The following is a 14,091-nucleotide window of genomic DNA, read 5'->3' on the forward strand; positions in this document are numbered from 1 at the left end:
AATCGATCGCCCCCCAGGGGGGATGGTCACGCCGCAATCCCTTCTCCTCCATTCTCCTCTCGGGATCTTGGGCATGCACGCACACGCACCCGGCGTGAGTTTCAAGTCGACCCGGACGTGAACCGTGGTCGACTACACGCTAACTGCTGGTCCCCACAGTAGGTTTTTAAACTTTCTAAAGGCAGGACCAGCAGGTGATGTGGTGGATAAGGCGCTGGACACCCACATGGCTAACCACAGTCCTGGATCTGGAGGCCTGCTTTCTCACTTGCTCTCTCTCTGTCTCTCTCTCTCCCCCTCCCTTTCTCTTTCTGGTCAAATTTATTTTTAAAAAGTAATAATAATAATAAATAAAATTTTAAACATAAACAATTTTTCTAGAGGTAGCTCACCGCCCCCGTTCAGTCGTGCAGTCCTGTGGACTCTACTGCTCACTGTACTGGATTCAGCCATGTCTCTGCACCCCCAGGGCTTCTATTCCAGTAAAGGCAGCTATTCCTTGCCTGAATTGCTTCAGCAGCCTGCAAACAGATTTACTGGCCCTTCAGTACTTTCCCCTTGATGATGTCCTAACGATTTTTTTACAATATAAATCTAATTGTGCTGCCTCCTATTTTAGACTCCTTAGAAGCCATTATATATAGCTTGTCTGATGAAGTTCAGCTGGCTAAGGAGGGCACATAAGGCCCTTTCTTTTCTTTTCTTTTCTTTTTTTTTTTTGGAGAGGTTTGTGCTATAGGGCACGTGTGGTCACCAGACAGAGACAGAGAGACAGACAGAAAGTGAGAAATCAGCCCCCAGGGGGTGATGGCCACGCTGCAATCCCTTCTCCTCCATTCTCCTCTCGGGATCTTGGGCACGCACGCACATGCGCCCGGCATAAGTTTTCAGCCACTGGGTCAAGGACGCGAACCGCGGTCGACTATGTGGGAGTCCAGCGACATAGCCCTTACGCCAACTGCTGGTCCCCACATAAGGCCCTTTCTGATCTGGCCTCAACGTACCTCTCACAGCCCATTCCCGTTGCCCCAGCACCAGGATGCCTATGATACTCCAAAACCCAGACTCTCAGAGGGACACGCTCCCCTCCTCAGGGCCTGGCCAGATGCTGTGCTTTCCCTGGCTGACCTCTGGTCATTTCCGGCACTGCTTCCTCTGGGAAGCCTTCCCTGGCCTTCCAGGCAGGGTAAGAGCATCAGAAAACAGCGGGAAAGCCCTCCAAGAGCAGGTCCTGCAGGCCCTCGCCGTTTGGGGCTGAGTCCTTCATTGTTCCATCATGGCGGTGAGTGAGGGGAGGCCCGGGAGTGGCCAGGGGCTCCGACAGTGACTTCCAGTCAGTCTGAAAGGACTCTTGAATTTAAGGATGCCTTTGGCCTGACTGGCACCTGGCACCGCTGTCGCCTCTGCTCCTGTGCTCCCGTGGCACCCACGCACACACCTCCACACGTCACGAAGTTCTGCAGCAGTCGTGGTTAGGTCGTCCCCCACGTGGGCTGGAAGACCCTGGAGAGCAGGCCTTAGCTGGCGCTGTGTCCCGGCATCAGGAGACAGCAGACCCATGACCAGAACGGGATCTGACACTGGTACAGAGGGTGGCACTGGCATGGAGAGATGAGGGCGTGATCGTCGCTCCTACCGAGTGGGCAAGGGAAGGGACTCTGCCCTGCGAGCTTCCAGTGACAGTGTGACAAGAGTGTGTGCGCTTGCTGGAGACACAGAGACAGAAAGCAAGAAATCACTGCCCGGGGGGATGGCCACGCCACAATCCCTTCTCCATTTTCATCTGGGGATTTTGGGCATGTACACATGCGCACCCACCATTGGTTTCAAGCTGCCTGGTCCAGGACTCGAACTGTTGTCCGTCACGTGGGAGTACAGTGCCTGAACCACTATGCCATCTGCTGGCCCCAAGAGAGGAATGTTGACAGCTTCTGGGTATGCTGCAGTCCTCCCGCTGCTGCCCAGTGAGCTGGGACCACGGGCGTGTGCAGCCATGCCAGCCTGTCCGGGTTGGACTAGAAGCTGAGACCAGGTTGTCAGGTGGGCCAGGCTCACACAGTGGTAGTCCACCACATGTCGCACCACGACTGGGCCCGATATTCTAATCCCATCATTCTTTCCACTACACGGAAGAAGTCTTCAAACTTCAGTCTTCAAAAGCAATAGGCTGAGACCAGCAGGTGGTGTGGTGGTTAAGGCACTGGATTCCCACATGGCCAACTGTGGTTCAAGTCCTAGGCCCGGTGTCTTGAAAATCACACTGGGCACAAGTGCATGTGTGCCCAAAATCCTGACAGGAGAATGGAGGAGATGAGATTGCAGCATGGCCATCCTCCCTGGGGGGTGATTTCTCACTTTCCTTCTCTCTGTCTCTCTCCAGCAAGTTCATGTGCCCTACAGCAAAAACCCTAAAAAAAAAAGAAAAAGAAAAAGAACAGAAAAACAATAGGCTGTTCTTAATCAGCTGAACATGCCCACAGTCCCTGCAAAAAGACCTAGCAATCTTTTACCAGGGTGTGATTGTAATCTGTGATGTCTGACAAAACTTCCACACAAATTGAAACAGCTTATATTGCACCCTCAACCGGAATTTATAATTAAACATACGGCTGGCTACAGCTGCCCACACAGAAATCCAAAGGCTGCATGCTTCTCTTTCCAATTAAAATCGCAGAAGAGTTCAATCTCTTTAAAATCTTCTCCCCCAAAGAATCAATTAGGCAATATCATTTAGAGAACCTTAGAAAAAATAGATTTTACTTTATTGCACTTGGAAATGTTAAGTGGCAACTGACCTCAACTCACTTTCTTCCGATTTGCATTTTACAAATGGCTTCAATTTCAAGCTGAGAATTTGTAGGACCTAAACACCCCTCGGAGACCTTTCTTTAAACTCCTCTGCAAGTTGCTTGGCCTCTACTATAAAGAAACTTTCAAGACAGTTATTAAGTATATGAAAAATATGAATCTTGGGACCAGCAGTTAGCGTAATGGCTATGTCGCTGGACTCCCACGAAGTCGACTGCGGTTCGCGTCCCAGACCCGGTGGCTTAAAACTCACACTGGGCACGTGTGCGTGCGTGCCCAAGATCCCGAGAGGAGGATGGAGGAGAAGGGATTGCGGTGTGACCATCCCCCCGGGGGGTGATTTCTCACTTTCTTTCTCTCTGTCTCTCTCTGTGTGTCTGGAGAGTGCACGCACCCCATAGCAAAAACCTCTGAAAAAAAAACAAAAACACAAAACATGAATCTTTTTTTTTTAATTGTATATTACAGTTAAATTTAAATGTTACAGAATGAATAGCTGACTATGAAAACTGATTTGCAGATTTGGAGCTACTTAATAGGACGTTTTTGAAACTCTGCAAGTTTAAATTTCCTACAATATTTTCTCTATGAAATATATATATATATATATATTTCAGTTCCATGTAAATCTGGTAGCAGGTTTAAGCTGATAAAACTCGTACTAAAATAAAAGCACAGGCTTCTGGGAGAAGCAAGGAGTATGGGGCTCTCGGAGCTGTGCTCTCTAGTCTGCGCTGTGAAATTCCAGACCGAGGGAGCACTTGCCACGCCCATCCTTTGAGATCCCAAATGCAGTCTGGCATGTTACAGGTTTTGAAAGAGTTTTCATTAAAACGTTCCAGCTGAGGGACCGGCAGATGGCATAATGGTTATGTCACTGGACTCCACATGGCTGACCACAGTTCAAGTCCAAGACCCAGAGGCTTGAAACTCATGCCAGGCACATGTGTGTGCATGCCCTAAATCCCAAGAGGAGAGTGAAGGAGAAGGAACTGTGGCATGGCCATCCCCCCTTTGGGAGATTTCTCACTTTCTGTCTCTCTCTTTCTGTGGCCAGTGTGAGCACAAGTGCCCTATAGCAAAAATCTCTCTAAAAAATAAACAAAAAAATTCTAGTTGTATTTTTAAATCTGTTTCTCTCAAAATTATTGAGTCCATGAAACTTGTTTCCTTCTTTAAAAACCTCTTGCCTTCTTTTTTAAAAAGAATTATTTATTTTTATTTTATTTATTCCTTTCGTTTTATTTTAATTTGACCAGAGAAAGACAAAGAGAGAGAGAGAGAGTGGGAAAGTGAGAAAGGAAGCCACCAGGTCCGAGACTTGAACTGTGGTCAGCCATGTGGGAGCGTCCAGCGACTTAACCACCACGCCACCTGCTGGTCCCAAACAATTGCTGAGACTCGAACTGTGGTCGATTAGCCATGTGGGAATCCAGCGCCTTAACCTTCACGCCACCTGTGGATGCACCTTCTTAGGGAATCATTTTTTGCAGAAGACACATTGGAAAAATACTGATTTAATAATTTTCCATTCAAGAAAGTCCCCCAAAGTATTTTCTGCAAGGATCTTTCTTCATTCATGTTATTTTAATAAAGCATGGTGTCTAAAACATGATTTATGTACTTCAACTACTAAGACCGCTATAACAATCTTGAGAGTATGAGCCTGTGAACAGTTCAACTGGAAAGTCAGAAGGAGCTTATCAGGGGTGCTCCTCACTGCTAGTCCAAGGGGCACTGCCTCTGGGCCGTGTGCTCTGTCCCGCCTGGGTCCTGGCTGCAGGGATGGGGCCCAGCTACATGCCAGACCTACAGAGAACCGCCGGGGTGGGGCTGACCCACCCAGAGAATGTGGCTAAAGGGCATGAGTGGTTGGAGGCCTACACGGGCTTGGCTGCGGTCACTGGGAGACTGTCGGGGAGGTTACTTTAAGCAGGTACAGATGGGTGATCCATGAGAAAACTGCCCTACAGGTAAACGCAGCTGGAGTGCAGAAAGCAGAACGAGACTGCAAAACCCCACAGAGATGAGAGAACAGAGAAGCAGAGGGAGGGGAGCCTGGGGTCTGCGCTTCTGGCCCCAGTCCTTGTGTGGGGCTAGACAGGGTCACTCACATCTAGGAAAGCTGTCACGACACAGTGCTGGCCTCGCACCCTGACATACAGCTCTCCCAGCCTCGAGTCTCCCAGGTTAGCCTTAAACCAGTCTTCGCTTGAGCTCATTTCTGTTTCTTACAACCACATCTATCCTAAGACAGGTGAGCTTTATTCATTAAAGAACTTTTAAAGAATTATTTTATTGAACTTTATGTATTTTATTTTAATTTGACCAGTGAGGGACAGAGTGAATGAGAGAGAGAGAAAGTGAGAAAGCAAGCCACCAGGTCCAGGACTTGAACCACAAGTTCATATGGCCATAGGAGTCCAGCCCCCTTAACCACCACGCCACCTGCTGGCCCCATTGAAGAATGTTTTGAAAGATTACGTTACACTTCAAATCACCAGTGCTCAAGGGTGTTAACACGGTGTTACTATATCTTACCTTTGTTGCTATTACTCAAGAAGTCTGTAAGCTTACTATATATACTTGAAAGACACAAAATCATTGCTAACTACCCAAAGCAATCATACATAAGATGAGAAAAAACATAAATAAAACTGACTAGAGAAAGCAGCAAATGACTTGGCCAGTGGGAGCCAATGAAGGCTCAGACAGGAAAGCGTCTCTGTCCCCATCCTGGTTACTGACCTTCCCCTGTCTCAAGGGCCTGAAGTTCGGCACCAGCTGCTGTGCACGCCCTTCAGTCTGCCCTCACTGTCCATGACCTGCCACCTGCACGCTTCCTACCCTGAGTCCAGAAAGGCCTCCTCTGGGGCTCCATGCTTACCAGGACCTGCTCATTCTTCAGAGCTCAAGCCTGCCAATGCGTTCTTTTTCCCTGCTCTTGTTTCTGAATAATTGTTTTAAATATTTTTCTGGGACCAGCAGATGGTGTAATAGTTCCGTCGCTGGACTCCCACGTGGTCGACCGTGGTTTACATCCCAGACCCAGTGGCTTAAACTCACATCAGGCGTGTGTGCCTGTATGCCCGAAATCCAGAGAGGAGAACGGAGAAGGGATTGCAATGCAACCAACCCACAGGGGGGGAGATTTCTCACTTTCTGTCTCTTTGTCTCTCTATCTCTCTGGCGAGCGCACATGCCCTATAGCAAAAATGTCTCACTATATATGTGTGTGTGTGTATTTCTATATATAAGTGTGTATATAATATATATATATATTTCCATATATATATATTATTTTCTGATTATAGAAATAAAACAGAGCAACCCTAAATGGACTGAATTCTGATGGTGCATGCCAGTTTTGAGGGAGAGGCAGGAAGCTGACTGCAAAGGGGAACGAGGGAGTCTGTCAGAGATGAAGTAATCCATGTCTTGATTGTGGTGGTGGTTTTAACAACTTTTCTTTGTAAACTGTCAAAACTCACTGAATTCTGAACCTAAAAAGGATGGGTTTTGACTCTGCGTGTACGACGTCTCTGTCAAGAACCACCAAGTATCAGAGATTTCATCCTCCTACAAGCGGAAGTGAGCCTGCCTGGTGCCTGGAGGCTGAAGGAAGAGTGTCCCAGGTCAGAGAAAGGTCTTTATCATTCACAGCACCAGGGGCAGCAGGCTGGAAGGAGGGGCTGAGACTGGATGGAGACAGTGCACACAGCGGGCTCCTAGTACGGCTGCAGGCTCTTGAACCAGGGGCCCCAGGGCCAGCAGATGGCCTACAGTTACATCGCTGGGCTCGGCACGGCCGACCGCGGTTCAGGTCCTAGGTTAGGCAGCTTGAGTACACCGGGTGTGTTCGTGTGTGTCCAAAACCCCAAGATGAGAATGGAGAAGGGACTACGGTGTGGCCATTCCCAGGGGGCGGGGTGGGGGGTGGGGGAGGTTATTTCTCTCTTTATGTCTCTCTGTCTCTCCAGTGAGCTCACACACCTTATAGCAAAAAATTCCCCTAAAAAAAAAAAAAAAAAATAGGGAGCCCCCCATCTGATAAAGGGGCTCTGAGCCAACCTGCCGTATCTGTGCCCTGGAGAGTGACATTTTATTATCCAGAACAGAAAATTTTAAAAGCCTTTTATCTCAAGAGAGACACTGTTTCAAGGTTATTAGCTATATGAGGGGTCTTGGGAAAGTTCATGAAAAATGTGTACCTGAAAAATACCTATGCATGGAAATCAACTTTTTTTTGCACCAAAATAAACTCCTGCCTTAATTTCATTTTCCATGAACCTTTTGGAATCTCCTCACGTTTGCCCAAGCAGTACAAAAGTTGATAAACACATGCAAGATCAGAGCAAAACATGAAGACGTGTCTCCTAAAAAATAAACTCAACGTGTGTGTGTATACACTCATGCGTATGTGTATGTGTGCACGTGTCTGCATGCGTGTGTGTGTGTGTGAGAGATGGAGAAGCAGCAGGAACAGCAGCTGGATGATATGCCAAGATTGGAGAAATAACTAGTTTAATTACCTAAGGCCGAAACATGCTTGGCAAATGAAGAAGCACGTAGCTGATGTCTTTTTAGTGAGTTATGAAAGCAGAGAAAACAATTTGAAAGCTGAGAGAAATCAAATAAAGCAATGCACTGAAAAATGACAAGAACTAATTGGGATTTCATTCTAAGTGGGTGGTTTTACATTGGTGAGTGGAGGGCAGTATGAGTGGCTAACAATTTTAAGAGACCACTCTAGGTATATCGAACTCTAGGGAGACTAGAGCAGCCATTGTTTCTGTTTGTCCAGCTAAGTCTACCAGCTCTTGTCTCTTGACAACTCGTCTCTTCTCCTCCTGGGATGGGCATGTGACGCAGGCCTGGTCAGTCGGGTTACCCTGTCTCCCTGGAGAGTCATGGGTTCCGTGATGAGCAGGTAGTGAAAGGTGAGCCGGTCGGATTCCTTCTTTGAGATAGCTCAGTGAGGGGCTAAACAGGAAGTGGCTTTCTCTGGCATCGCACAGCGGGAAAGACACAAAGTCAGACTCCAACCACACTGTTTCCTGCTCTACGGGAAGACCTGTGTTCAGGCAGAAGAGAACAAAGTCAGGCAGAGAAAGAGGAAGTGAGAGACAAATAAAGAAGGGACAAGACGTCACTCCAGTCTCTGGCTACTCCTTACCCTGCCCAGCCGCGTGAGTAGGTGCCCCTCGCTGTTTTCCTGTTGCCTTTCTGGCCTTACCACCACGAGAGTTCTCCCTAACTCAGCCATAGTACTTACACCAAGTACTAGGCTTTGATTCCTTTGTTTTGGATTTTGTTTTATTTCTAGCCTTTATTCCTTGGAGGATGGAAGAGAGGAGAGAAAGTGACAGGAGACTACTGAAGTAAGCAGCCTAGCATGTTTCCTAGGGACAGAGGAGCAACAAGAAGGGCGTTAGCAGTTCCCGTTACAGCAGCAGGAACTTCAGTAAGAAGTCACACATGTTGGGTTTTCCTGCCTGGGCAAATGATTAGGGTAATACTTCTCTGCCCAACATCCAGACAAAGCTGCATGACTTATTTCGGCCATTAGATGTGATCAGAAAAGATGAAGATTACTTCTGGGCAAAAGTGTTACGAGCCAGTTTGTGGCCTGCCAAATTCCATGGTCCTTGTCTCTGCAGCAAAGTGTTCTTGCATGGAGACGTCAGCCATGACATTCAAGTTCTTGAGTACTTTTGAGGGAGAGGCTGCATGGGGGTTTTAATTATTCCCTATGCCCCCCAAAAGGAATGAACAGCTCAGTGCATTATAAGAAATTTGCCTCTCTAGATAATCAAAAAGTAAAGACTATAAATCACACTCTGTTAGAATATACCCAGCTCTGTAAGTTTCCCCTATTTTACTAATTACTTTTTCTTTCTTATAGGTATACTACAATGATATTGAGTAAAAACTAGATAGAGTTTTACATCTCACTTTCAAACACTTAATTTAATATCGTGAGCAAGTAGCAACTTTTACCTGTGGTCTTCAATTTTCTCCAATATGTATAATCTCCTTAACCTCCAAACTCCTCAGAACTTGAAACGCATTATGTTCTGTAAAGTAGTATAGTGGTTTAAGTACTCCTGGTAGATTCTGAACTTATAAAGAAATGAGATTTTATATACATCTTTGTTTAGCCTATAGTATCGAGTGGTAGGCTGACATATCAAAGATTCAAACATGTTTAATAAATGAATTAATAATGTGACTCCAGCCAATATTGAGCAATATTTCTTTCTTATAAGTTTTATCTTAATAGTTTTATTTGGGTATAATTGACATACAATGATCTGCTATTTAAAGTATGTTTTGTTTTTTTGTTTTGTTTTTGAGAGAGAGATTTTTGCTTTAGGGCATGTGTACTTGCCAGAGAGACAGAGGGACAGAAAGTGAGAAATTGCCCAGGGGGGATGGCCACACTGCAGTCCCTTTTCCTCCATTATCCTCTCAGGATTTGGGGCACACATGCACATGCACCTGGCATGAGTTTTAAGCCACCGGGTCCGGGATTCGAACAGCAGTCAGCCCTGTGGAGTTCAGTTGATGTAACCATTATGCCATCTGCTGGCCCCTCAAGTATATAATTTGATGTTTGACCTATGTATCTGTCTGTGATACCATCAAGACGAACAAGACAATGGACAATCCATCATCCCCATAAGCCATTCTCTCCTCCTTTCCCCCTCTGAACAGTCCTTTGTAATGTCAAAGGTGGACCAGGTGGGCGTGACACACACCCAAGGCCACAATTTCAAAGGCAACTTTGTATATACGATGTGCGCACACATAAAACAAAATGAAAACGCTTTTCCCAGTGTTTCCACTTCTTAGAGCTCACCATAAAACTATACACATGCTCAAACACATGTAGAAAGTAAAACCAGTCGGAGGGCCGGAGGGGCTTCCGAGGCAAAGGCTTTCCTACTGACGCACAGGGATCTAGGAAACTCTGAGAGACCTTGTTTGACCCCTTGCTTGGTGCCTCAACTCAAAAGACACATCGGTATGCCCTTAGGATGGTGCTTACTCTACATGTCCTCCCAAGGGGTCGGCCAGAGGCTTGGGAACAGGCTCAGAACCCCAGGCTTCTTGGCAGAAAGAACGTCTCAAGTTTGCAGTGGGAATTTCAGTACGTCTTGCCCTGGGTTTCTTTTCTAAAGTCAGACCTCCATGTTTTGGTTCAAAGGAAAATTCCTGTTTTTTAAAATGTCTTCCTACAAACGCTGGTAGTTCTATAAATTAAAACCTCTTGTTACCTAGTAAAACAATGGAGGTTTTAGAGGCTTTGGAGCAGGTTTAAAATCTCTTAAAATAGGAGCCAGCAGATGATGTCATGGTTACCTTGCTGGACTCCCACAATTGACCAGGGTTTGAGTCCCAGACCCACAGCAGCTTACAAACTCACACTGGGCACATGCGCGTGCATACTCAAAATCCCAGAGGAGAATGGAGAAGGAGGAATTGTGGCCTGGCCATCCCCCTCGGGGTGTGATTTCTCGCTTTCTGTCTCTTTCTCTCTGTCTCTCCAGCAAGGGCACAAGAAAAAATCTCCTCTAAGAAAAACATCTCCATCTAAGTACTAACCAGAAAAGGAAAAATAAAGTCGATCACATTAAAGTAAGAGATCATGAAGATGGCTTCCAAGGGGAACACCTGCAAGACAGAGGCGTACTGGTCTCAGCCCACGGACGGGCAGGGAAGCTGTGCCAAGGGCCCAGAAAGGACGCTGCCGCTGCACCGCTGGAGCAGCCTGGGACTGCTACTCTTACCGTCCCTAACGGCCCTGCTGTGGCCACCGCCCTCACCTACTCTTACCGTCCCTAAGGCCCTGCTGTGGCCACCGCCCTCACCCACTCTTACCGTCCCTAACGGCCCTGCTGTGCTCACTGCCATTACGCACGGAGGCGAGTACCAGCTACTTCAGTACCACATAAGAAATATTCAAACAGAAATCCCCTAGCTATATACTCCTATGTTCTTGTTTGTTTGTTTGTTTGTTTTTGGAGAGGTTTTTGCTGTAGGGCGTATGAGCTTGCCAGACAGACAGAGAGAGACAGAGAGACAGAAAGCGAGAAATCACTCCTCAGGGGGGATGGCCATGCCACAATTCCTTCTCCTCCATTCTCTCGGGATCGTGGGCACGCACACACACACGCCCAGCGTGAGTTTAAGCCATGGGGTCTGGGACTCGAACCACGGTCGACTACATGGGAGTCCAGCGACATAGCCATTAGGCTAACTATCACTCCTATGTTGAGCGGTTGTTGTTTACGTGATTCTCTGTGTCACTGAATGGAAAAACAGGCTGAGCTCAACAGAGAACAAAACCTTTCTGAATAATTTCACTGCCTTTGTAAACCTTAGAACCTAAAGAACAGCAACTCGGCGCCTCCCGTGGGTGTCTGAACAGTTCATCTTCTCACTTACAAACCTAAGAGAGGAAGCAGCAATTCCAGGTCACAAAACGAAGAGGACAGAGCTATGTACCAAGTGTATGTGTATATATATATATATATATATATATATATTTATTCATTTTTTAAAGAAAACTCTGGCAAGATGGAAAGACGAGGAAAAGGAGAAAGGAACTAGGAAAAGGGAAAGGAAGAGGAAAGGGGACCGCAGTGCGTGCTGAGTTATGGCCATGCCCTTCGTATATACTGATGTGGAAGATGACAGGGACGGGGAGTGGGGAAAGCAGATAAAATTGGCGCTGGAATTTAATAGGAACAGGAATAGAGAGAAGGAGAGAAGAGGTAAAATATATAATTTTATCCTTGTTATTAATTTAATATCTAAACAGAGTAGGGCTCAAAATCTATTCAAGTATAAATTGTTCATAATTCATTACATATGAATCAGTCATCGACGCAAATTAGATTGTGACAATTTCTAACTGCAGTTAAAATTTGCTTAGACCTTTGTAATTAAAAATTACAATCCAAACTAATGCCAAGGAAGGTTAACATTTTTGCTCTAGGAGTTTAAAATTGTATTATGTTGAAGTTTAACATATTCATTTTCAGTGTAATAGAAAACTGATAAGAAAGAAAATTTGAGTGAGGCTTACTTGTGTGAAAAAAGCACACATCTTTAAATAAATGCATAAAAAATTGAAAACTTCATCTCAGAAATTAGCTTAGAAACAGAAAGAATTTTCTCTTTCTCTCTTTTTTTTTTTTTGGAGGGGTTGGAGAGTTTTTTGTTTTGTTTTGTTGTTTGTTTGTTTTTTGTTTTTGTTTTTTTGCTATAGGGCATGTGTGCTTGCCAGACAGAGAGAGACAGAGAGACAGAAAGTGAGAAATCACCCCCCAGGAGGGATGGCCATGCTGCAATCCCTTCTCTTCCATTCTCCTCTCAGGATCTTGGGCATGCATGCACACATGCCCGACATGAGTTTAAGCCACCGGGCCTGGGACTTGAACCGCGTTCGACTACGTGGGAGTCCAGCAACATAGCCATCACACTAACTGCTGGTCCCCGAAAAAATCTGAAAATATCCTTTCCCTGTAACTTAAATTGAGCTTACAAGAAGCAACGTCCATGTAAGAGTCTTCCCTAGACAGGCAAGCTACTGTGCTGGAGGGCCTGCTAACCTGCCTCTCAGGGACAGCAGCGAACCTGAAAGTGGCATCAGCCGGGCTGCTGGAACAGACGCCGCAGGAAGGACGGGAGGAGAGGGGGCGGGAGAAGACACCTGTGGGCAGAAAGGTATGGCTGGAAGTAATTTCTGGTCAAGGTAAGAATTTTTTTTTTTTTTTTTGAGAGGTTTTTGCTATAGGGCGCGTGCACTCGCCAGACAGACAGACAAAGAGAGCAAGAAAGTGAGAAATCACCCCCCAGGGGGGATGGTCACGCCTCAATCCCTTCTCCTCCATTCTCCTCTCGGGATCTTGGGCACGCACGCACACGCGCCCGGCGTGAGTTTTAAGCCATGGGGTCCAGGACGTGAACCACGGTCAACTACATGGGAGTTCAGCGACATAGCCATTACGCTAACTGCTGGTCCCGAGGTAAGAATTTTTTTTATAAAAATGTGACATTAGTGTGAAACAGTAGACAGTCTGCCTAACACAGTAATGAAAAATAACTTTGGAGTTCTAAGATTCTGGCAATATTTGATCTCTCTCCAAGTAATATTTGATACACTCCAATGCACAAAAGACCATCACTTGCAATCCAAACATTTTAGAAATTAAAATGCTTTTTAAAAACTTCTGCGTCTCTTCTCTTCCTTTCAGAAACCGCTCCTCACTCAGTCTCCAAGTGACATTGGAGCCTGCCAGTCACACATGGGGAGTGTGGGGTTGGGGGACACTAGGATCTAATCATTCTCTCTGCTCTGGGAACTGTCAGCAGGTTTGAGATGACCTGCTGAGGGCACCCCTAAGAAAGGTCCTCCTCAGAAATTAAGAGTCCTGGCGGAACCAGCAGACAGTGTAATGCTTATGTCTCTGGGCTCCCACGTAGTCAACAGCGATTTGAGTCCCAGACCGGGCAGCTTGAAACTCATACTAGGTGCGTATGCCTGTGTGCGTGCCCAAGATTCCAAGAGGAGACTGGAGAAGGGGTTGCGGTGTGGCCATCCCCACCAGGGGCTGATTTCTTGCTTTCTGTCTCTCTGTGTCTCTCCAGTGAGCCCATGCACCCTAAAGCAAAAACCTCTCTGTAAAGAAAAAAAAAAAAAGTCCTACCTTCTCTGCGGTTTGATTTGTGACAATCCCCTCTATTCTGTGAGCCACTGAGTACGCTCCCAACAAACCTCTCCTCTTAGCTCATTGTGACATTCCAGTGGCAGGACTAGACTACAGCATGGCTGACGACTGCCTCTTCGCAGCCACAGCCTGAACCTCACCGGAGCCAGTATGCACATGGCCACTGGAGTTTCCAGCAGGGCTCCCCCGATGAGAGGCCCCTCACCGGAGTCCTCTGGCCACAGACTGCCCTGAGGCCATGTCGTGCTGGACCCAGGTCAGCCTGGGAGGCCACAGCTGCCGCAGTGCTGCCGCCTTTCCGTCTTCCATGGCTGTATCTGCACACCCCGGCCTGGTCTCTGAGCTGTCTCTTGTCTCCATCCCAACGTGTGTCCCCTCTAAGACAGCCATAATGCCGGGAAGAGCTCACACCCCCTCTCTGCTAACATGCCCTTGCGGGAGATACCACACGCTCCGTAAGGAGATATATATATATACACACACACACACACACACACACACACACACACAAACACACACACACATACACACACACACACACACA

The 14,091-nt window shown here is 46.7% G+C and overlaps 1 protein-coding gene across 1 annotated transcript in view; it reads right to left on the bottom strand.

Annotated features, from left to right (window-relative positions):
- Positions 1 to 14,091, bottom strand: part of TRMT9B (tRNA methyltransferase 9B (putative)) — a 79,404-nt gene that overhangs the window by 19,016 nt on the left and 46,297 nt on the right. The gene's annotated exons all lie outside the window — the stretch shown is intronic.

This window comes from Tupaia chinensis, unplaced genomic scaffold (assembly GCF_000334495.1).
Source record: "Tupaia chinensis unplaced genomic scaffold, TupChi_1.0 Scaffold000619_1, whole genome shotgun sequence".
Lineage (NCBI taxonomy): Eukaryota > Metazoa > Chordata > Mammalia > Scandentia > Tupaiidae > Tupaia > Tupaia belangeri.